The sequence below is a fragment of the Silene latifolia genome, chromosome 3, assembly GCF_048544455.1.
Source record: "Silene latifolia isolate original U9 population chromosome 3, ASM4854445v1, whole genome shotgun sequence".
NCBI classification, from domain to species: Eukaryota; Viridiplantae; Streptophyta; class Magnoliopsida; order Caryophyllales; family Caryophyllaceae; genus Silene; species Silene latifolia.
This window is the reverse complement of record NC_133528.1, coordinates 139,502,001-139,526,834: the sequence shown is the minus strand read 5'-3', so window position 1 is coordinate 139,526,834 and position 24,834 is coordinate 139,502,001. Positions and strand designations below refer to the sequence as shown.

Here is a 24,834-nt window from a genome sequence, read left to right as displayed (position 1 = left end):
GACACCGTTACTTGCAATCGAAAATCCTACATCAATACTCATCCATTGGGATCCGACCTTTACTTACCTCTTTACTAATAGCAGAGTTGTTTGTGAAGTTATAAATATTATTTTGGTCTAGGTGCTCCTAACGACAAGTAACCGAAATCTAAGCTCCAAGTGAGTTCGACCAAAAATGGCGCCGTTGCCGGGGACGGTGTTAACTTGATTTGATTTTCTTAGATTATTATTAGTTGTGTCTTTCTTTGCCTTGGGGAAGTAAAGCTCCTCAAGGTTTGTTCTAATTGTGTTCGAGTTGTTTGATATTTTGCATGTCTAGAAGATCACAAGGCGACTTGTTACCCATTGATCACGAAATTGAAAGGACTTTGACAACCAATAGAAGACTTGCTAGAAATACTTTGAGAGGTATTGGTGAGGTTGTAGATATTCAACCAAATACTATTGAGTTCATCAACCCTTTTGCAAGAGAAGGTGAGGAGAACCCAACACAAAATCAATCACACAATCAACCCACAATGCCTAAGTTTTCATCACATTCAGTACCAACCGAGGGGAACCTACCCAATGGTACTCCCACACCACAACACTTAACCGGAAATTTCATTGCAAAATCCGCATTTATCCAATTAGTCGAAAGAAGCCAATTTGGGGGGATGCCTAGTAAAGACCCTCATTCCCATATGGAAACTTTTTGTGACTATTGTGATGCGATTTCACAAACCGGTGTAACTCAAGACCAAATTCGATGGGTCTTATTCCCTTATTCTCTAATTGGCACCGCAAAACAATGGTTGAAAAGCCTTGATAAAGCTACTCTTGGAATTGACTCTTGGAAGAAGTTGGCTCTAGCTTTCTACAAAAAATTCTACCCTCCGGAAAAGACTAACATGATAAGAGCTCAAATTACGGGTTTTAAGCAAAGGGATGAAGAATCTTTATATGAAACTTGGGAGCGATTCAAAGGAATTTGTCGCTCATGTCCTCATCATGGACTTAGCGAGTGGTTCTTGGTACAACAATTTTGGAATGGTCTTTATGAAGACTCAAGAAACATTCTCAACATGGGATCAAATGGTATGTTCACTGAAGTTGACGACAATCAAACTTAGAATAAGATTGAGGAAATGGCTTTCCATAATTCACAATATAGTAGACCTCGCAAGGATACTAGAGGAGGAAAGCATGAAGTGGACTCTATTACTCAATTGGGTTCTCAAGTTAGTGCTCATATTGATACCATCAACTTGAAGTTTGAGAAGGCTATGGCTAAACTTGAAGAAGCCTCAAAATCACCAAAGCATCATGTTAATGCCATGGTAGCATCTTCATCAATCCCAAGTGGGATATGTGAGAATTGTGGAACTTTGGGACATGACCAAAGTGAATGTAGGGAAACAAATGAACAAGTGAATGCTTTTCAAGCATACAAAAGTGATACCCCTTATTCCAACTATTACAATGAAAACACCAAATTCCACCCAAATCTCTCATACAAAAGCCAAAATGTCCAAAACCCTCAACAAACATACACCCCACCTCCCATGAGAAACCAAAATCAAAGACCCTTTTTCAACCAAAACCAATGTTACCAAAATCAAACTTCATACAATCAACAAAATAACCAAGGTTTTGATGTTCAAAAAACGGTCCTCCAAATGCAAAAGAATCAACAAAAAATTTTCACTCAAATGCAAAAAGATAGCCAAGCAAAAGACATCACCATCAACAACATCCTAGCCCACACAAAATGTTGGAAACTCAATTGACCCAACTAGCATCTTCAAACTCTCAAAGGCAAAAGGAGCAATTACCACCTCAAGGTAATCCCCCAAGACATGAAACAGTTAGTGACATCCACTTGAGGAGTGGTACGCGATATGAAGGGCCAAAGAAGCAAGTTGAGGATGAAGTTATGGAAGCTAGTGACAAAGAAGAAGTTGTGCAAAACGCCAAGGAAGGAGAACCAACAAATCAAGAAGTTTCAAAGAAAAGTGAAGAAAAGGCCAAGGAGAAGGAGCCCATTGTGATTAGACTTCCATTCCCGAGTCGTCAAGCTAAGCCTAAGTTTGATGACCAACTTGGAAAATTCATAGAAATTGTGAAGAATTTAGAAGTCTCGATTCCTTTCACGGAATTAATCAATCACGTGCCGACCTATGCAAAGTACATGAAGGACATCCTTACGAAAAAGAAGTCGATCCGGAAGCTTGAAACTATCGCCTTCACTAAGGTGTGTAGTGCAATCCTTCAAGGGAGTTCACCTCCGAAACTTAAAGATCCGGGAAGCTTCTCAATACCGTGTACCATTGGCGACACCACGATCAACAAGGCTTTGTGTGATCTAGGAGCAAGCGTGAGTGTTATGCCGTATTCGGTTAGTAAAAGGCTAGGGATGGGAGAGCTTAAATGTACCAACATCACACTCCAAATGGCCGATAGAACAACGAAGACACCGTTAGGGATATGGGAAGATGTTCCCATGAGAATTGGCAAATTCTTCATCCCGGTGGACTTTGTCATTGTTGACATGGAAGAAGACTCCAATATTCTGATTATCCTAGGAAGACCTTACTTGCACACCGCAGGTGCGGTGATAGATGTGAAGCACGGAGAGCTTACTCTAGAAGTGGGAGATGAGACCATAACTTTCAATCTTGACAAGACCATGAGAGCTCTCCGTTTGAATGAACCATGCTTTATGGTTGATCACTATAGCCGGAAGGATGATAGGAAGAAGTCGAAATTCCAATGGAAAAAGAAAGTTGATGATGCTCTATCAAAAGAGCAAGGAAATAGCAACAATGAGAGCTTGAAAAGCTCACCCATGACAAGTGAAGAAGATGGCCCCATTGGCCAAGACAAGAAAGAAAGAGAGTTGTCTCTATCAACTCAAGAAATTTTTAATGATCAAGTAGACGAAGTTTGCGGTCTTTGGGATGATGAGTTCGAAGGGATATTCAATCCCTATATTGGTAATGCTATGAACCAAGACCATCATGGAGAACAACAAATGCAAAAATCTATTGAGGACCTTTATCATGATAATGAACAAGCTTTCGACTACTTCTTCAAGGTGTTGAGTAACATCAACAACACCTTGAACATGCCCCCTTGACATCTCACATTGGATGAGAGTTTGGTGGAGTCCTCCCTAAACCACCATTTGTAAATATTCTAACTCCCTAACTTGTATTTCAAGTATTACATTGCATTTTTGTCATTTTTGGATTTATTTTTGTGCCTTGATCAAGATATTCATCATTTTGAGAGAAGTAAGGGAGGGACTTATGATTTTATTGATGTGTAGTGCTTTACCTTAGTGTGGGGATAGCAATTACCTAGGCTATTTATGCCTTTGTAGTGCTCCTACAATAAAGAACACAAGAATTGAAGAATGAAATGACACGGGTTATGCAGTACCCACGGATGGACCTGAATCCGTGTGGTCAAGGAGGAATCCGAGCGTCCAATCGGATAATCCGCTCGTACTGTAGAATCCGAGCGTCCAATGTCACCAGACGCTCGTCTGGCAGAGCTGTAGAATACAAAAAACTGGTCTGTAAGAGAATCTGAGCGTCTCATCTGAGAATCCGCTCGTCTCAATCTGGACGGTCGTCCTTCAGAAAAGACGCTCGTCTTTTTCAGTAGCAAAAGTCTGGTAATTTCTCTATAAAGGAATATGAGCGTCCCTTCAGAAAGACGCTCGTCCCTCAAGGAAGAATCCGCTCGTCTTAGAAGCAAGACGCTCGTCCTGTGGCGTCTTTTCCTGGGATAAACATTGAAGAATCCGCCCGTCCCGATGACAAAGCCGCTCGTCCTCTACTGCGTTTTCAAATATAACGGGTCTTTTTTACCCTCCTCCCTCATTCATTCTCATTTCTTCTACATTCAAACACAACCCAAAAATCCCAAAACCCTCATCCTCTCCATCAACAAAAATCAAATGTCCTCAACCAAATTCAACAAAATCAAATCCAAACTTCCTCACAACAAAAATTAATCACTCTTTTTTCAACAACAATTGATTCAAACACCAAAGTCTTCCACTTTTGAGTCGATTTTTTTTAGGATACCAAGCAACATTCATTCATCCTAAATCGATTTGGGTATCACTAAAAATTGAAGATTTCAATCTTCCATTGGTGTAATCAAGCAAAGGAGAATGGCAAGAACTAAAGAATGTAACAAGGCACCCCTAAAGAAGACACTTTCTAAAAGGCAACAAGCTCTTCAAGCAAAACAATTATCAAAGGCATTGGTAGTCCATGAGGCAAGGTTGGAGGTTCAACAAGGTCCCCCTATGGAAGCTACAACATCAACAACTTCGGTCATTGAGCAATTATCCAATTATCTGGAGGTAACTTTCACTTCCGACTCTCATAGGGAGAAATTCATTCTCTTTGCTAAGAAAACCATCATGCCTACTAAGTTTATTTGTGAAGATGCATTGTCAAAATATGGTGTTCTTGAACAAACCAAAACCTTCTTTGAGTCTATGGGATTGGGTAAATTGTTTACAATGAAGGAATTGACATACCCCTCCCTCACCTTAGAATTTTTAAGTTCTTTGAAAGTCACAAGGGTGGAGACTCGAACCAACATCGAGTTTCGTCTTGAAAATGTTGATAGACGCATAACTTATGGCGAATTGGGTAAGATATTAGGCCTTAGTGATAACCCGAAATATACAAAGACTCCTATCAAGTATGACCCCGCTCCTCTTTAGATGGCAATTTCTGGGAAGAAATTCGTGCGTTTTCATGATTGGCGTGCTGTCTTAGTCCACCATCCGGGCATTAGAGTATGGCATAAGGTCATTAGGAATACTTTGATAGCAAGAAATGGCACTAATCACCTTACCAAACTCGATTGTATTCTTCTTGAGTCGGCCTTGAACATAGGAAGGGAATTTACAAAGCCATATAATGCTCTAAGACTTTTGGTTGAACGATGGCTTAATGTCGATTGTGGCAAAGAAGGCACCGCCTTTATTGTAAATGGAGGACTAGTTACCCATTTGGCTAAGCATTTTAACCGGGATTTTAACAAAAACAACACCTATGTGTCGGTTAAAGGAGGCCATCTTGTTGATATGGACACCATGATTCACAAGTTGAAGTGGGTCAAGCACGACACTCTTGACGACAAATATGGGTGGTTAACCAATGAAGCTAGATCTTTCACCTTGCCTTCCAAAATTTGCCGATTGAATGTTCACCGACCGAACTACCTTCTCCCACTCTCCGAAGAGACCGAGTATATCATTCAACAACAAAGAGGCGAAATTGCCGAGCCCTCCTCCTCCATTATCACCCCACCTTACCCATTTGAATACCAAGAGTTCATACCCAATGATGTCGAAGTGGGAAATGATTACTTGACACTACTCATGAGGGAAATGCATAAGCAAGCTTACAATGATAGAGTGGATGCTTACAAGGCCCAATATCCGCCCCTCCTACATCTAGCTAGGCAAGGACTTCTTGATCCATCTTGTCCTTTGCCCAGTTAGGCGGATATGGAAGTATTCTTTCCTTGCATTCCTAGTGGTAGTAGACCGGGTGGAGAGGAGATGGTTGTTGAAGAGGGTGGTGTTCAAGAGGAAGGTGTTCAAGAAGAAGAGGTTCAAGAAGAAGAAGCTCAAGAAGTGGAAGAGGAAAGTGAGGAAGAACAAGCAAGGGAAAGTGAGAGTGGACACGATTCCACATCTATGGAAGTTGATGATACCTCAAGAGAGGAGGATGATGATGATGATACGATGGGTGAAGATTAGCAAACTTTGGAGGCTCCTACATTCTTACACCTCCATTATGGTTTGTCTACTTCCCTTGTTTTTATTTTATCATGATCATTTATTTTGTGGAGTCCTAGCAACATTGGAGGACTAACACCTTGGCTTCATTAAGGTGTTCATTTTTATTGTTCCCAACTTGTAAAATCCAAAATGACAATCTTTAGTTTCATGCATTGCATTCCATGTGCATGAACTACCCCGAAATTCAAGACGTTAAAAATAATGTCTATTTTGGTTTGGGAAAGTCCATGCATATGCATTGAGAGCTAATTCAAATTATACTCTCCGCCATAACAAAAACACATGCATCATGTAGTATAGCTTAGTATAATTTGCATTTAGTTTAGAAATCATGCATATTCATTGCATAATTTCCTATCGTATTGGCCATTGAGGACAATGCCCATACTAGTGTGGGGATGGGAAATTCTAACTTGACTTTTATTCAAAATCCAAAAAATCAAAAGTTTCGAAAAATCCAAAAAAATTGAAAAAATCAAAAACATGTTCATTCCTTTTTAGTGTAGACTTGTATATATTGTGTTTGTTTATCCTTTTTCACATTGATCGACTACGCCACATCCGAGACATGAGGATATTGAAGACCGCATGATATGATCTTTCCAATCTCCTTTTTCCTCTTTATGTTAATGACTATGTGGTTTTATTTTGATTGCTGCGGTAAAAACAATGTGAATTTAGGATTGCATTTAGATTATTTAGCATACTAGTTGGTAGAAGCATATGCATTAGGATGTATATATGTTAGTTTCATCATGGCATGTAGTTTGCATGTTAGAAAAATTTTGTGAAACTGTCTACTTGGGAAGCTTGACAAGTGTATATAAGCCCTAGTAGATGTTGTTTCTTCTTACGACTTTGCTTGTTAGAATACTTGTAAAACACCCTAGGATGTGTCATGCTAGTATCCTTTGACCCATGGATTAAGGCCTGGTCAAGAGTACCTTGTGGTGTGATAACTCCTTGGCTACCGTTTATTCCAAGGTGACCCTTGAAACCAAGCAACCATCATTCATCCATGTTCTACCATACATGTTGTCATCAAAGGGAATGGGCACAAAAAAAAAATTGTTCAAAAATTTGAGTTTAAGAATTGAAAAGAAAAGAAAAGAAAAAGTTTGCAATAGCATCAAAAGAAAAGAGGAGTAACAAAAATGAAAACTCCTATGCTTCAAATATAAGCACCCTCACCACAAATAGGGTGACTTTGAAAATGTTCAAAAGAAAATGCAAAAAGTTGAAAAGTTGTCAAGTATTGAAATGCCAAACATCAAACGAAATGGTAAGAAAGTGTTCTCAAATATCAAATGCCACAAGAAATTGGGGGGGAAAACAACAACAAAAGCAAACTCCCACATGAAACTCAAATACTATCGATCCCTTCATCCATCGTATCCACTTTTGTGCATGGTAGAGAGGGGACGACCCTTCTTCTTGTCTAGGCAAGAGGGGTAATTCCGCGATCCTCCAGTGTTTCTAACACCATATGGAGTCTATTCTTGACAAAAGCATTTAACGATTGAGGACAAAGGTACCCTAGCTTGACACAACTTGGAGGTGATTTATTGGTATCCTTCTAGGCCTAGTAGTTTGAAGAAACCATATCTATGAAGGAGTGTGTACCCTTTAATTGCTTCCTCTTTAGATAATTTCCGCCACTTAGATGAGGAAAGTGGCTATTCTTTTTGTAGATGCATACATTACTTGTTTTTGTGTGCTTTAATGATTGGATGTGTCGCCATTTTAGCAAGACCCACCTTGCCTTGCAAGAAGGCATCCTACCTCATGGTTGTCTTATTGTGAGTTGAAGGGGTGGAGTGAGATCCGCTAATTGTCTCATGTCGGCTATATTAGTAGGATAGTTTAAATAAGGGTCCTAGTTTTTGTCACCTCTTTACTCGGGACGAGCAAAGGTTCGGTTTGGGGATATTTGATGTGATCAATATTTGAGCATATTTAGTCCCCGAATTAGCCTCGTTCCTATGATTTTTAGTGCATATTTGGGTCATTTACTATCTTTAGTCCTTTGTTTTGCATATTCTTTGAGGTTTTGTTTCCTTGGTAGGAGAGGAGTGCAAACCTTGCATTTTCATGGCAAAATAGAGCTAAATTGATCGAATCCAATGACCAAGCATCAAAGAGAAGACAAGACTAGAAGGCCTTTGTACATAATGTAGTAGGTGGGCAATGATGAAGAAGATCCTTGCATCCTTGACAAAATCCCGGAGGATTGTTGGGGGAAGAGAAGAAGAAAAGAAGGAAAAAGAAGGTTGGGACAAGATCCGAGCGTCTTAACCCCTGGGACGCCCGTCCATAAGCTTCCCAGGACGCTCGACCAAGCTTCCCAGACGCCCGTCCAAAACTGCCAGAATCCGAGTGTCCAAGCTTGAAGGCCGCTCGTCCAGCCACCTGAGAATTCGCTCGTCCCGACCCTTGGACGCCCGGATTGTGTTACAGGACAACACGTCCTCTTCTTCCCTCCATTGAAGATGCGTATATTTTTGGAAGACTAGCAAAACGAAGACCCGCATCTTTTCCTGAGAGGAGCGATTCCTCAAGGACTTAATCGTTATTTAAGCCCTTAGTAACCATAATTTGTGCACCTAATCCCCACTATAAATACCCCATTAGTGTAATTAGGTTATCATGTTCTTCTTATCAATCTTTAATGTAGTTTATATCTAATCTCTTCTTAATCTTGTAATCAACTTCTAATCAAATATTAATACAAAACTCATTTCCTTAATTTCTCTTTTGTTCATCTTTTATTTTGGGTAATTGAAGATTATTTGGGGTTTATTGGGAGATTGACAACCTTCCATCAATCATCAAGTACTTTTTTTATTCTTTGCATTATTATTTTGGAATCATCATTAGGTATAACTCTCTTAATCCCTTTTTAATTATTGTTAATCATCTTCATTTATTCATCATGTTTTTCATTGTTAATATGATTGACAACCTTGTTAACATGTTAAACTTGATAAAGAGTGAGGAGTTTCCTTAACTAGGGTTAATGGGTAATTAGGGGAAACCAACATGGGGGATGATTCATGCTTAATTTAATATGTCTTTATAATTTATTTGCTTACTTGTTGTGATCTCAACTTATGCACATGTTATGTTTGATGAAATACGTGCCTATGAATCCTTGCATTTTTTACCCATCACTTACCTTTTTAATGAGACTTGTAAGACATAAACCAACTCGAGTCTCATTAGACCATGCATATGGTTGAGTGGGGAGGATTAAGTCGACTTGTAGGTGTTGTACAATCTAATCGATTCGGCTCCGGGACCCAAACCTTCCTAGGATTGTAAGATATAAACCAACTCGATCCTATTACAACAATACTTGCTTGCTTATAATTTGAGAATATGTTTGTATCATCAATTCCCATGAATCCCCTATGACCCCATGACACCCTAGTGCTTTTAATCAATTGTTTACATCTCATTTTAGTCATCTTGCTTGTTTACTTTAATTGTTATTTAGTTTAGTGATCTTCTTATCTCAACCCAAACTGTGACACCCCTAGACACTGCTACTTGCAATCGAAAATCCGACATCAATACCCGTCCCTTGGGATCCGACCTTTACTTACCTCTTTACTAATAGTAGAGTTGTTTGTGAAGTTATAAATATTGTTTTGTTCTAGGTGCTCCTAACGACAAGTAACCGAAATCTAAGCTCCAAGTGAGTTCGACCATCGAGTTTTGAAAGGTTTTAAAAGGTTGTGGTCTCGAGGACGGTGTATGGTCCTCGGGATTTGAAAAGCCTCGAAAAAGGGTGTGTGTCATTTTCGGGTTTTAAAAAAGCCATTATGTCGGCGCGAGACGGGTTAAAATCCGTTTCTTGACGCGGCGATTATAACGGCGTAAAAATGTGTTTTTTGAAATGGTTGTAGGAAACCAGGTTTGAAAATCGTCATTACGACGGCCTAAAAAAGCGCTTTTGAAATTGTTTGTACAAAAACGGGTTTGAAAATCGTCATTACGACGGCCTAAAAAGGCGTGCTTTTTGAAATGGTTTGTAGAAAACCGGGTCTGAAAATCGTCATTACGACGGCACAAAAAGGCGTGGAACGGTCGGCGAAGGACCGAGGTTTGAAATAGCCATTATAACGGCGCAAAAGGGCGTTTTTGTAAAGGTTTGAAATGACACGGAAGGACTCGTGATCATATAGCACATAAGCACTCGCAGTTCATTATGTTATGCATAATGGTGACACGAGTTTTAGCTTAGCAAGGATGGGTTACACACCAAGCGATCAATCCCCGATTTTCGAGAGGGATACCAATCCAAACAAAATCTGTAATAAGGGTGCCCTAGCCTCGTGCACGAAGAAAATGAATGCTCTTTGACGAAACATAAATGTGTAGCGTCAATGGTATGCTTCACTCAATCGGGATTCGAAACGAAGGGATGAGAAAACTCACGCCGACAGGACGAGCCAATGGGTCGATAAGGGTTAGGTTGTAGGTCCGGACAAGAAACCCCACTTATGACCGTAACATCAATTAATGCATTTCAACCAAGACCTCGTTCGAGTATCACCATCTAGGGATAAAAAAGACACAAGTGTCCTAGTTCTCCCCCAACGGATTCGCCAATTTGTGGACATGGGCCACCTACACGCAAAGCCAATCCGTGGATGTGCAGCAGTTGGAAAGCCCTGCTCGGTGGCATATTAAATGTTTTCGGCTGGATCGTTTTAGATCGGTCAGTTTCGTATCGGCAAAGGTCTCGAAACGATGTTAGAGATGTTCGGAATCACCACCAAGCAATTGTGGGATGCTTGGAACCCGTTGGAATCCACTTTATACCTAGTTCAACCAAGACAAAAAGCGGTGTTTGACATAGGTACTAAAGATTAGGAGTCGTCCCTCTTTAGCATCTTATCTCTAGAATGACTCTCGTTCGCCCTGGATAAGGTCGTCCATTATCCAAAGTTTCTGAGTAAGAGGTGAAGGTACATATTGGGAAGCCCTTTAATCGGATACTCAATCCCGCCCGTGGTAGCGGACTCTACTGATCGATCTTGGTTGGTTGAATGCAAAAGTTGATAAAACGGGTAAATGCATGAATGCGCATCCACAAGTTTGAACCCAATATGTGAGCTTACTATGTCGGTTGTTCCAAATATCAAGTAATTTATGTCAAGTTGGATTTAGTGTTGATTTGCATGGAAGACCGAAATTAAATATCCATTTACCGAGTTAGGTTTATGGTTCATAATGCGGTCCATTTGTCTTAGAAAAGCGTTTTGCAAATACGAAGTAAAATATGGACTTTGTCAATCTGATCCGTTCTGTATTCGGGTTAACCGAAGTTGAGATCGTCCTAGACAAGTGCTGGAAAGGAAGCAAGACCGGCATCAGGCAGCCTATCTAGGCGCGAGGCAGCAGACGACCCAAAGGGGTGTCTCCTGGTTGTTGAAAACGTTTATGAAACGGTTTGTAAAAAGGTATTTGAACCCGTCTTTGTTGAAAAGATTGTTTAGACCGATTTATGCTATATGAAGAACAGGACTTGAATAATCGTCATTGTATTGACAATTTTCGATGTCAGGTTCGGTTTTGCAAGCTTGGCATGAATAGTTTTGGAAAACATTCATTATAAACTAGTTGTGTTAAGTTCATTGTTTTGTAATTAGTCAATGTTTATCATCGTACTCGGGTTTAAACTGACATGGTATGTAGAACCAAGGATGATTCTGCATGTATGACTAATATGGTTGTTTTGAAAAATGTAAACAAATGAATAAAAGGTTTTAAAATACCTTTTAAAATGTAATTAACCAAATATTATCACCGAAACACGGATTAAACCGTCATGGTATGAGGGACCAAGGGTGAACATGATTATGGTTAAAATATTCATCATAAAAATGATTTGAAACGGTAAAAACCGATTGTAAAATGAAATGAAAATGGAAAGAATGAACTCAAACACGTTTTAGTTCTGACCTGGACAGCCCATTGAGGCGTGAGCCACCAAGTTGTGACTAGGGGCTTCTATTTCCGGTCAAAACTCGATTTTGGCTCATTCGATTTGTATTTTGGACCATGTTATGCAAGTTTTGGCATGTTAAGGTCATAAAAACAGATAAAAAGACATGAAAGAAGAGGATCAATTACACCCTCATACTTACATGCTAAGTTGTTGGCGAGAAATTGACGGAAGAGTAAAAACTTGTTAGGTCGGAAAACCTGGTTGAAAACCATTTTAGCAATGTAAAGAGTGACTGTTTTGTTTAGTGATTCTGTAGTTGATCGAGATGGTCAGTCAAGTGATTTAATGCATGATGACGGCACCAAACAATGTGTATGGGTTGTATTTTCGATCGGTAGGTCGAAAATACGTGTCGGTTTGTGACTTAAGAAGTCGAGTCTAGAATTTTAAGGGAGAAATGAGGGGGCGGACACTCATGTGCCTTTAAATGGTGGCATTTGAGGGTTATTTATAGAGGGTTGTGTGGTTTTGTGCGTTTTGAGAGACGTGGCCACCTGGGGTACTCGAAGAGGCGCGAGCCATTTCGCGGGTCTTCGAGCTGTCTTGTCACTATCACGCAGTTGAAATCATGGTTTGTTCTATCCTAGTTTTTGGATGTCATGATTGTTGTACTTGACCATCAAGTATACCGTGTATACTTAGCATGGAAGGTTTGAGATGTTTGTTTTTGGTATTTGACTCGGTTTGACTCGTTGTTGGAGTCGGGATTTGAATTTTGAGTCGCTTTTTGGTCCAGTGTCGGTTCTGACTCTAGCTAGTGTCATTGCGACACTGTCGTCGTGTATAAAATACTTCAGGTACTTTTGAAAAGTTTTGAAATCGTTTTGAGTTTTCGAAATCGTTTTGAGTTTTCCGACGTATAGTTATACGAACTGTCGATTAAACGTAGCGATTCCTAAGCATATTGTAGTCCGATAATCATCGGGTGTTTGTCGGGGATTCAACAGATACTGGGTATCTACAATATAATTTTGATTGGGGAAGCCACGGTTCAGCAGGCTCGGACAATTAACTCGAGCTTGTGGAAATTTTGCCGAGCTTCTAGTCAGAGCGTTAGTCTTGCGAAGTCACGAATGTACATCTCATCGAACACTAGTGAAAATGATGAAGTGTTAATCACAAATGAGCTTAATATTCAAGCAACTATGGATTTGGGAATGTATCTTGGGAAGAGATAGGCTATCTCACACCTATACAAAAATAAATACCCTAGACACAAATAAATGTAGTACGTAGGGGTCGAATCCACAGAGATTCGGTAGTTGCTAATTAGTTGTTATGGAGTGAATTTTATCTTGAGTCGATGCGATTGATTGATTTGATTTATGTTGATGTAAAAACAATAATAAAGAAAGAGTCTAGGGAAGTCAGGTCACACATGCAAATATATGTAAATGCTTTATGCTAAACTCGGATTAGATAGTAATGATAATTGTTTAGGCTTAAAGACACCCACCTCTCGATATTAGTGTCAACCATAGATCAGGTCCTAACAATCTCTTGATATGGTTAGGTCGTCTACTAAAACATACTTGGTCTAATTCATTTTCATGTCTCTCGACTTATAAAAATGAATTAACAAATTTAATCAAGGATTGTGATCAAGAATCAAAGATTAACAATAAGGTACAAGCATGTTATAGAAATTATTATGTGATAAGTAAGCAATCTAATTTATCATGTAACAAATACTTTTTATGCATGGCTCCCTTTATCCCCTAGACAAGATATACTACTCTTGCATTATGTAAATTAAGCTAATGATGAACAAAATGATAAACATAATGATAAAAAAATAATACTAGAAATCAATTATTACCTCAACAATGGAAATGGAATTGGAATTGAAGAACAATGCAAAAAGAAATAACTTGGAAATGAAATTCTAATTTGTAATACTTAAAGGAAATGATAACAAACTAATGAAAACTAAACTACACAAAGCTAACTAACTACTGAAGTTTAGAGAAAATTCTATGTGGAAAAATGTGTGTCAGAGAGATGCCTCCAAAGTCCTATTAGCACCTCCCTTATATAGTAAAGAGGGGGTGTAAAGTATACACCTAGTGAGGGGACACCCCGATCGGGGTTCCCAAGCTCCGATCGGGGCCGTGGAAATCTGGGTGTATTTGATTAAAGGCTTGATTAAATGCTTGAGGAATCCAAAGTGGGCTCTTAATACGTCTTTAATCCCCAGTTAATCACACAATTTGGCATCCCATGAGCATCCTAAGTTGAGCATCCCATGTTAATTTGGTGTGGACTTCTTAATTTGAGCTTCATTTGGTGATTTCATGTGTGCATCAACCCACTTCATAATTCTTCATGCTTGGACTTATCATTTCCATAAAATCCTACCATGGTCCATCTTGCTTCCACACTTAGCCTTGATTCTAGTTACTTGCAAATTTATTAGAAATAAGCTCCTAAAAGCTCAAGTTCCTACAAAATGTGACAAACCATGCAAAGGCAACTAGAATACAATATTAGCTCATAAAATCACTAAGGTTAGTGCAATAATCAAATATATTAGAGCTAAAATAAGGAGACAAAGTCTATATAAAATGGACTTATCAAACTCCTCCAAGCTAAACTCTTGCTTGTCCCTAAGCAAGAAATCATATCTCATCAATTGCAATATCCTAAAACAAGATAAGCATAATGATTCAATACCCGAGACAACATGAGCATAAGGAATCATGCAAAAACATGGATGAGATTTACAGGATGGCGTAGCATGGAAGACTTTGAACGAACCTTTAAGCTTTTGCATGATCTTTTGACTAATGGACTCTTACGATGGACTCAAACTCATTTGTATGTGGAAGGACATTTTGTGTGAAAATACTCACATATCCTCGACTCATGAGAATGTGCCCGCAATCAAATATGATAATTATTTCAAAACTACAAGTCAAAACATTCAAATGCAAGCATGAAAAAGCAGCCATATGGGTAAAAAGAAGGTAAATAAGTAATGGGTAAGAAAAGAAAACAAATGATTTATGGTATGTGGAGGTAAGTCAAGCTAGTAACAACCAAATATAAGGATGCTCAATTCCCAAAACTATTCCCCAAAATTTCGATACAAATCATAAGAATGCTCTCCAAAATATATGAATAAGGCATGAGAGCTTCTTACACCAATCTTCTTCTTCTCTTTCAAAATACAAACCATGCTTCTCTTTTTTCATTCCATGCTTTTTTTTCTTTCTTTCTCATCTTTTCAATTCATTTTCTCATCATTTTTCTTCATTTTTTTTTTTCTTTTTCTTTTTGCCTTTTCTTTTCTCATTTCTTTTTTCAAGAGCATTAAGACCAAGCTCACAATAACATTTCAAGATAGAACAAATCCCAAATGAGTATCCAAACACAACTAATCAAAGCTACTAGCTCAACAAGGTAGGCAACTTTTATATGTAGCTAGGGATGAATTTTGTGAAGGGGTTCAAAAAGGCAAATTTAATCATGTGAATAGCTCCAAAATGCTAACAACAAATGAATGCATGCTTATAAAGAGATGAAATCAAGACCATACTTATGCGTTATTGATATAACACACACCATAAGGAGACCTACACTCACCTAAGACAGACCGGATATGGATGCATCGGTCTAAGGAGGTTCTACCTTACCATTTTGCAGCTTGACAATAGTCAAGATCAAGCCTGCTCGGTTCATTTTCCATCTCCCACCTACTATGTCAAGACATCCCCATGTAGCAATTATCCATCAAATAAGAATAAATCATTAGCTATAAGCTATCATTAGGATAAGCAAGAGGGAAAAAGTAGGCTATAAGCAAGCAAAAGCACACAATTTTCTCAAAATTTTCAGATTTTTCTAAATGCAAATTATACTATAATGCAAATGCAATCTTCCCCCAAACTAAACACAACATTGTCCTTAATGTGCCAACATGTAAATCACCAAACTAAACCATAAAAATGGCTCAAAGCACATAAAAAAGAAGGACAAGGGGTCATAGTTAATGAGTTGCGAGAAAATAAACTAAAATGCAAAGTAAAGAACGCTTACTAGACTAGCTAGCCTCCACCCAAGCTAGAACATATACGGGGGACTCTTCCATTCATCAATAATTCAAGAAAAGGGCCAAAAGTTGAAAGTTTGATGAAGGAATGATGTTTGCAAGTGATTTGGCAATTTTCTAATTTTTTTTTTTTTGAAAAAGTTGCGTCCCGAATCGGGGTTGACCAAGTTTACATGGATTTTGACTTTTCTCAGTAATTCTTAATTCCATCCCGTTGTTGAAATTTACGACCCCGAACAGGGTTTCGTGCATGGGGAAGCGTGCATAACCTCATCGAGACTCCTTTTCTTCATTGTTCTCCTACAAACCATAAAAATAAACACCGTCAAGTCTAGTAATTTTATTTCTATTTCTACGAAAAATATTAAATTGCGGAAAATTAAAAACAAAAGCAAATAAAAGCTTGGGTTGCCTCCCAAGAAGCGCAAATTTTAAGTCTTGCTAGACTCCTATTTTTCGAACGTTGTGGCCTTTGTCCTCCTTAAAAAATAAGTCAAAGCCCTTAGAAGCCGATCATATACCTGTGCATGGGAAATACAAAAGCAAATATACGCAATTGATAAGATTAACGCATAAAAGATCAAAGCATAAGGATGAAAAATCTTATCAAAATGCGTAGAAGAGGCTTCAAAAACAACCATCGTATTACTCCACTCGTCAGCAAGAGATGGAGCGTCATGCTTAGGACCATGAAATAAATCGTTAGTGCACAAATTAGCATCATATATGGTCTCAAATTAGTGGCATGAAGAATCAATGAGGTGGGTCTCATTGGAAATGGTTGGTTCTTCCCACTTAACCTCGATGGGCTCATCACGAAGTCCCACATCAACCACAATTGGGTCAACTACGTCCTCCGTGAAAGAATTCTCAAAGGTTTCCAAAGGCTCGGGTGAAACCTCATCCGTGCCATTAAAATTGGGCCCAACAACATCCATGTCATGGGTGTCATCTACTACAAGGTCAATGTCATTAACATGAGTCTCTAAGTGGTTAATTGGAGTAAAGTTAAGGGGAATTTCAAAAGAAAAATTTGGACCATCATCATCGTCTTCCAATAATTCTAAATTATTAGGGGCAAAAGACTCACATTGGGAAGGTGGAAGAGCATAAGTATTGGCCAATTGCGCACTTGCTTCACGCATTTCTTCGGGTATTTGTTGGCTATAAGCCAGAATTGCATAAACTTCCTCTTCAAAACCCGGCGACAAAGTTTGTTGGCGAGCTACTTCCCGACACTGGTAGGCCATGAAACTTAGGAAAACCCAAAGCTCCTCCGCATTCTTCTAGTAAAGACTCCCAACTCATGTAAAGAGCCAAATCAAGGGACTCGGAATCCATTCCTTCAAGTACAACCTAACCCAATTCATATTCATTGTAAATGAATCCAAAAGAAGCAATACGCTTAACATATTCGTCAAATTGAGATAAATAGTCATGAAAGGGTTGGTTTTGTTGTTGCAGGAAAGAAAATACAGCCATTGGATGGATATGAGGATCCCATTAAGATAGTTTTACCACCTGAAAAAGGCATTAAAACTACAAGAAAACCGTGAGAAAGATCCCAAGGAACAAGTGTTCTCCGGAACAAAATAAAACAAGATAAAATTCAAGAACTAAAAACAAACAAAACCGTCTCCCCGGCAACGGCGCCAAAATTTGATAGGCTATCGCACACCTATGCAAAAATAAATATCCTAGACACGAATGAATGTAGTACATAGAGTTCGAATCCACAGAGAGACGGTAGTTGTTAATTAGTTGTTATGGAGTGAATTTTATCTTGAGTCGATGCGGTTGATTGATTGATTTGATTTATGCTGATGTAAAAACAATAATAAAGAAAGTGTTTAGGGAAGTCGGGTCACACATGCAAATATATGTAAATGCTTTATGTCAAACTCGGATTAGATAGTAATGATAATTGTTTAGGCTTAAAGACACCCACCTCTCGATATTAGTGTCAACCATAGAACAGGTCCTAATGATCTCTCGATATGGCTAGGTCGTTTACTAAAACATAATTGGTCTAATTCATTTTCGTGCCTCTCGACTTATAAAAATGAATTAACAAATTTAATCAAGGATTGTGATCAAGAATCAAAGATTAACAATAAGGTACAAGCATGTTATAGAAACTATTATGTGATCACTATGCAATCTACTTTATCATGTTACAAATACTTTTTATGCATGGCTCCCTTTATCCCCTAGACAAGATATACAACTCTTCCATTATGTAAATTAAGATAATGATGAACAAAATGATAAACATAATGATAAAGAAATAATATATACAAGAAATAAATTACCTCAACAATGGAAATGGAATTGGAATTGAAGAACAATTCAAAAGGAAATAACTTGGAAATGAAATTCTAATTTGTAATACTTAAAGGAAATAATAACAAACTAATGAAAACTAAACTACACTAAGCTAATCTAACTACTGAAGTTTAGAGAAAATTATATGTGGAAAAATGTGTATCAGAGAGATGTCAGGTCCCCAAAGTCCTACTAACACCTCCCTTATATAGTAAAGAGGGGGTGTAACGTATACACCTAGAGAGGGAAAACCCCGATCGGGGTTCCAAAGCCCCGATAGGGGCCGTGGAAATCCGGGTGTATTTTATTAAAGGCTTGATTAAATTGTAACACCCCCATACTCCAAGTGCCTTACCAGGACCACTTAAGGCATGGAAGTACTACCATCTCAGTTACCCGAGGCAATGATAATCAAATGACAATGAAGAAACATAATTTAAATAACAATATAGTTTAAAGTGATTACATGATCAAAACCAAAACTGTAAAACTGAATTACAAGATTCTCAGACGGTCTACTACTAAAACTATCAAAGCTATAAAACATCGTCTGACACAGCGGAAGATTTCTAACTGCCACGTAATGACTCATCCCAGCTATCCCATACGCGTCATATCATACCTGCTCAATAACTGCTCACCACCCCCGAATGGATCACCACAGTTTTTAAAACATTTAAACGGGGTCAGTACTAATCACACAATTTATATAGTCCAACAACACAGCAAACAAACAGCTCAATCATCACATATATCCTCCGAACTCCATTCCCAACTCCACAATACTGACTACACACTAAAGTGTGTAGCCCTGCTAGAGTGCCCATCGCAACAGGTCACTCCACGCCGCTAGTGGGGGACCGCAGCCGTACACACCAAATCCCCGCTCATCTCCGTCGAGCGATAAATCCAAATTCCTTAATGTGCACATCCCTTCTGTGGCGGGTTCCACAGGAGGCGAATAATGGGCGTGAAGCCACTCCCGCAAGTAACTCCACTCAGCCAGGGACGCGTCCCGAAGAACACAAACAGGTACAAACAATCACAACTACTATCAGCAACCAAATCCAACAATCGCACAGTACGAGTATGATAATATTCAACAACCACAAAACACCAAGAACACATTATGGGACTAATACTGAGTAGGGAAACCCTACCTGGAATGCAATCACTACTCAGACGATCTAGCAGCTGTCTCAAAAACTTTCTTCTATGAACCCTCCTCCTATACACATAATCATACAATCACAATCTAACATCAACAAAACATAGAAAACCCCAAATCCCAAAATTAAGGTTTAACCAACTTTAACAAAACAGTATAAAAATTATATGTAAAGCTTACCCTCGACACAAGGATCACAACGGTGTAAAGCACGATGAAATCCGACACCTCTATCTCCGGGATTTGCTAATGATGCGATGACAGACAAACTTCGTAACTCCTTTTCTCCTCACTTAGGTTTTAGAATAGATAAAAGAAACTAAGAAAAGTGACAGACAACCTTTTATACTTATCTCGCATCATTAACAAAACCCGACAAAACCTTACCCGTAAACCGAGCCACTCGATCGAGTAACTGACGTACTCGATCGAGTGCCGCCTACTCGATCGAGTAACAAGGCTACTTTATCGAGTACCCTACAGGTCAGAAACTATTTTTAAAAAAAGCAAAATACCCTTACTCGACAGAGTAAGGCCCACTCGATAGAGTACCCAGAGACTCATAAAACCGTAGTATTACAGTCTTCCCTCCTTAAAAAGAACTTCGTCCCCGAAGTTTAACCCATACATAAAAACAAACATACTAACTCGGTCAAGACGCAACAATGCTACTAAGAACTCAAAACAAAACCCCAACTTATAAAACATGAAACCATGAACTCTTGACACCAACTCCACAAATCGCTCACGATATCGTATCAACTACATCATATACTCTCCCGACACTAACTTCATACACTACCAACTACCATCCACTAACGCTGCTACCTCCATAATATATCATCCACTACCAAATCCAATATCAAGACACTCATAGACATCAAACGGAATGTTACATTCTACCACCCTTAAAAGGAACTTCGTCCTCAAAGTTTACTCACACTCATAAACATCACCATCCCACTGTCAACACTCTCGAACTCCTAAACATCATCATCCAACTGTCAACACTATCGAAGTATTCTCCCATTCCTAAACATCGAACTACTACAAGCACGTCCATGACCTTTTAACACTATCAACCACAATATACAAACCCATACTTTATGCTACACCAACACTCTACTTCCAATTATACTACGACATGCACAACCCTCAAACGCTCTTTGCTGCATCCTACTCCTCTTAAGACACATGTTACGTCCTCGTAACTCACTAATACCAGATCCTTAGCTATATCCTCTCATTATCTTCATCAACACCACATGTCAAAGATAACCGCCTATACTCTCACACTTATAACCATTCCTATTTCCAAGGCTCTCTTACTTAAACAATTCTCATACCTCAACTCATTCTGCATGCCATCTAACCAATACCACAAAATCCTGATCATAAGAGACACTCCAACTCTTCCACATTACCGCAACACGACATACCTCTCTATATAAACTATATAAAACTCCTATCACCAAAAGCATAACTCACGATCCACATCTGTTACGTACACTCACTCTAGATCCTCAAGTTCCCTTCTTTCGTTACCTCAAAACTCATACATAACTTAACATGTCACTAATTCCAAACACCCTACACTCACTGTCCCAAACATCTGATTATGAACCCTCTGCAGCGTCCATATCAGTACAACACATGTTCCACAAATCACTTGCCATGACTATGTGCACCAATGCCTCATCTACAACAAGATCACATGTACTATAACAACTTCTCACAACTGTGTCCCATCAACAGAATATCACTATACCACGACAACGACGAAAACAAACACAACTCTCTTTCATATCATACTTTACCCTTATTCCCAAACTTAAACTGATAAGAACCATCAATAAACAAAACAACTATCTATCTGTACAAACTGAAACTCACAGGAAGCAACATCAAACAAACAACAATCTATGTATGACTGGTATGTACTTTTGAAACTCGAATCATAATCATCCCGCCTACTCCACCACAACCGGTGACGGCATCGCAACACCGTCACCAACAGCCACACCGCAGCGCGAAAATATCCGCATCACAACGCTACGTACCGTGCCCGGATCACCACCCGAGGCACAACAACCACATCGATAGACATCACAACTATATACAATTCCATAAACACTGACTCGGAAATAACTTCTCGGAAGAAAACTTACTCAAATCCACTTTACTAAATCACAACGCAACATATTATATGAATAAATGGATAAGCACCTCATGAACACCATTCCTACCATTTCACGGAATACACATGTATTATAAATACACATACAATTATAACTAACCATGCCAGATCAACTAAATCTTTCATTCAATTAGGTTACCGTACTCAACATATAGAAAATTCAGATAACAACTTTATAATTATCACACAATACCACCTCTTGTGAGGTCAAAACCTCACACAAACATTTATATATAACATAGACCCATAATCACATCCAACCAGTCAATCCTGATCACGTAAGTTACCACCTGATAAAAGTTATCTCTCACTCGAGCTTAACTCGTATGTCCCTCATAACATGTTATCCCATTCGCATATCCATCACCCCCTGCCAAATATAACCATACCATTAATACTCAACTACTAACAACCGCCTCATATAACCACATCTTATACTTTCTCACAACCATACATATCAATCTGGTCTCTACAAAATCAACCTCTTTAGAATTGCTACCTTTCTAATATACCATTACCCTTAACCACCAGTCACAAACCATAACACTACCACTGCCCGGACTTCAAACCTCTTACACTCATCTCTAAACATCACGATTTCATTCCTATCTTTGGTTAACATTCCAAATAACGAACATCGAATCCATCAACAAAATCACCTTAACATTCTTCCCAATACTATCCTTAATGGTATCATCATCTAACTCTCCCCCAAAATCTCGTATCGTGCAAATACTCCACCAACTTCATACTCCCTTAATTCCTCGAAACTCATGATTAATCATGTTGTCCTGAAACTTCTGTATAACCATTAACTTACTTACCCTTGATAGTATCATACATCTCGACGATTCCTTACTTTTATGTCACATAAATCCGGTGAACATTTTTCTCAACTTACTTTTATCCTTCTTTTCTCTTTATACTCAACAATACCATATAATAGCTCAACTCCTTATTACTTCTATCTAACCCTTTAGTGCTCTAATTACCTTCTCATCGCTCCAAAACTCAAATCCCATTATTTCATATCGATATCGTCTCACTCTTTCTTACCATGGATCTTCTCTTATTATGCTATCACTCACATTTGCCTCTAATCTATCCATAAAATCAACGGTCACTGTTCAAACAATTGCATCTCCTTTGTACATCTCTAGAAATCAAAATTTCTTTCATACCGTTAATTGCCCAAGGAAATCCCACAATAGTTTCACCTCTTAATAACCCAAATCTCCCAAACTCACTCACTGTCTACAAATCCACCTCGCGACATGTCTCCACAAAGTTCACTATATACTACTCTTCTCAACCCCTTTAAAACGAACTTTCACTATGTATATTCTTAACCCACACAACTCCTAACCATCTCCCTCCATAATTCTTCACACATCTCAAGTTGCCACTATCCACATCCTTACTCTTAATCCTTTCATTCTCACGTTCCTTAGACTCACATCGCCCCTTGCCCATATTCACTTACTTTTACGTTACTCAACACATAATCATATCACTCATCTCATCTCAGAAAACATGCTCTATGTCTCAATTAAGCCATAACTATCTTCCTTTTCTTTTTCCACTATCTATCACAACCACCTATAACTCATGTCCTCCCACCGAACTCATACTCACCACAGGTGCCACTCTTTACATCATAATATTGGGTAACTTACGCATCAGGCTCAACATACATATAAAACAATGCATAAAGAAGCAAAATAACACCTTTGAATTAAACATAATATGCAACGAAGTCAAAGATAAGCATATGACCCAAAATAGGGGTCACTAGATCGAGTACAGGCCACCCGATCGAGTAAATGACTCGATCGAGTAAATGACTTGCTCGATCGAGTAGGTGAAAGTCAGAGACACGTATAACAAATTATCCGGGGCTACTCGATCGAGTAAGGGGTACTCGATCGAGTACCAAGGTGCACTCGATCGAGTATAGGCCACTCGATCGAGTACCTGCATTTCTCAGCACTGTCCAGTTTTCGTAAAACGGTTATAACTCACTCGTTTCTTGGTCGTTTTGGGCTTGTGACCTATCGTTAGAATCGTAAAAGAACAAGATATCACCTCCAATTGGAATCAAATTAAAATCATTTATATATCTCAAGTTATAATAGTTTAAAGACAACCTCTTTATAATCGAAAAACACAACTACTTGATTTTACTTCCAAACAACTTAAACGACAACAAGGTAAACAAAAACAACTCAATACTCATAAAACCAGTAGTCTCAATCACATGTTACTATTTTCGAAAGCAAAGCAACAACATTCATCATGCACATTATTTATTTAACTTGTCAATCATGACTTACCCACATGCTTTTATTCTATCACTTTTCGTAAACAAAATCACAAATACATGACATCAAGTCCCCTATTCACATGTTACAAGCATAGAAACATTATAAAATAACTTCCATTATATAACATGCTTAAACATAAATCATATTATCATACAACGATTATTCATCTTTTTCCACTAATTCATCCATCATGCCACATATTTATCCACCATATTCGTTCAACATATTCACCCAACACATGTTCAATTCACACTCCCAACTTTCTATACTCTCACTCAAAAACGACTACAACAACATATATACTTACGTATCGCTTTATATATATAACCAAAACACTTTTCTTTTCATAATTATAACTTGCCAAATTATATGTATCAATCATTATACTTTCATGCTTTACAATCAACCAACACACAATTCACGTCATCATCATCTTTCTACTCAGGTCTCCCATCCTCCACATGCATGCATCCATCAATTCATACAACATACTACTATATAGATACACAAAGCACACAATAAGCACATAATGATCCCGACACATATCCCATGGTGACCGGTTCAAAATTGTAGGGTGAGTTCGCGACTTTAAGACGTCTCCCAAGTCTTTGCATTAGCTCCTACAACTTCTACCCCGGGTTCATTTTATTTGACTCCCTATGTTCATTGGATTCATTGGTTACACGTTTCAGGATCGTCGCTCTGATACCATTTTGTAACACCCCCATACTCCAAGTGCCTTACCAGGACCACTTAAGGCATGGAAGTGCTACCGTCTCGGTTACCCGAGGCAATGATAATCAAATGACAATGAAGAAACATAATTCAAATAACAATATAGTTTAAAGTGATTACATGATCAAAACCAAAATCAAAATCGAATTACAAGATTCTCGGACGGTCTCTCGCTAAAACTATCAAAGCTATAAAACATC

At 38.6% G+C, this 24,834-nt stretch overlaps 1 non-coding gene across 1 annotated transcript; it reads right to left on the bottom strand.

Annotated features, from left to right (window-relative positions):
* Positions 1–890: 890 nt before the first annotated feature.
* Positions 891–997, bottom strand: LOC141650772 (small nucleolar RNA R71). Its single transcript, XR_012546788.1, has one exon. It is a non-coding gene; the product is annotated as a small nucleolar RNA R71 (small nucleolar RNA).
* Between the last annotated feature and the right edge of the window lie 23,837 nt (positions 998–24,834).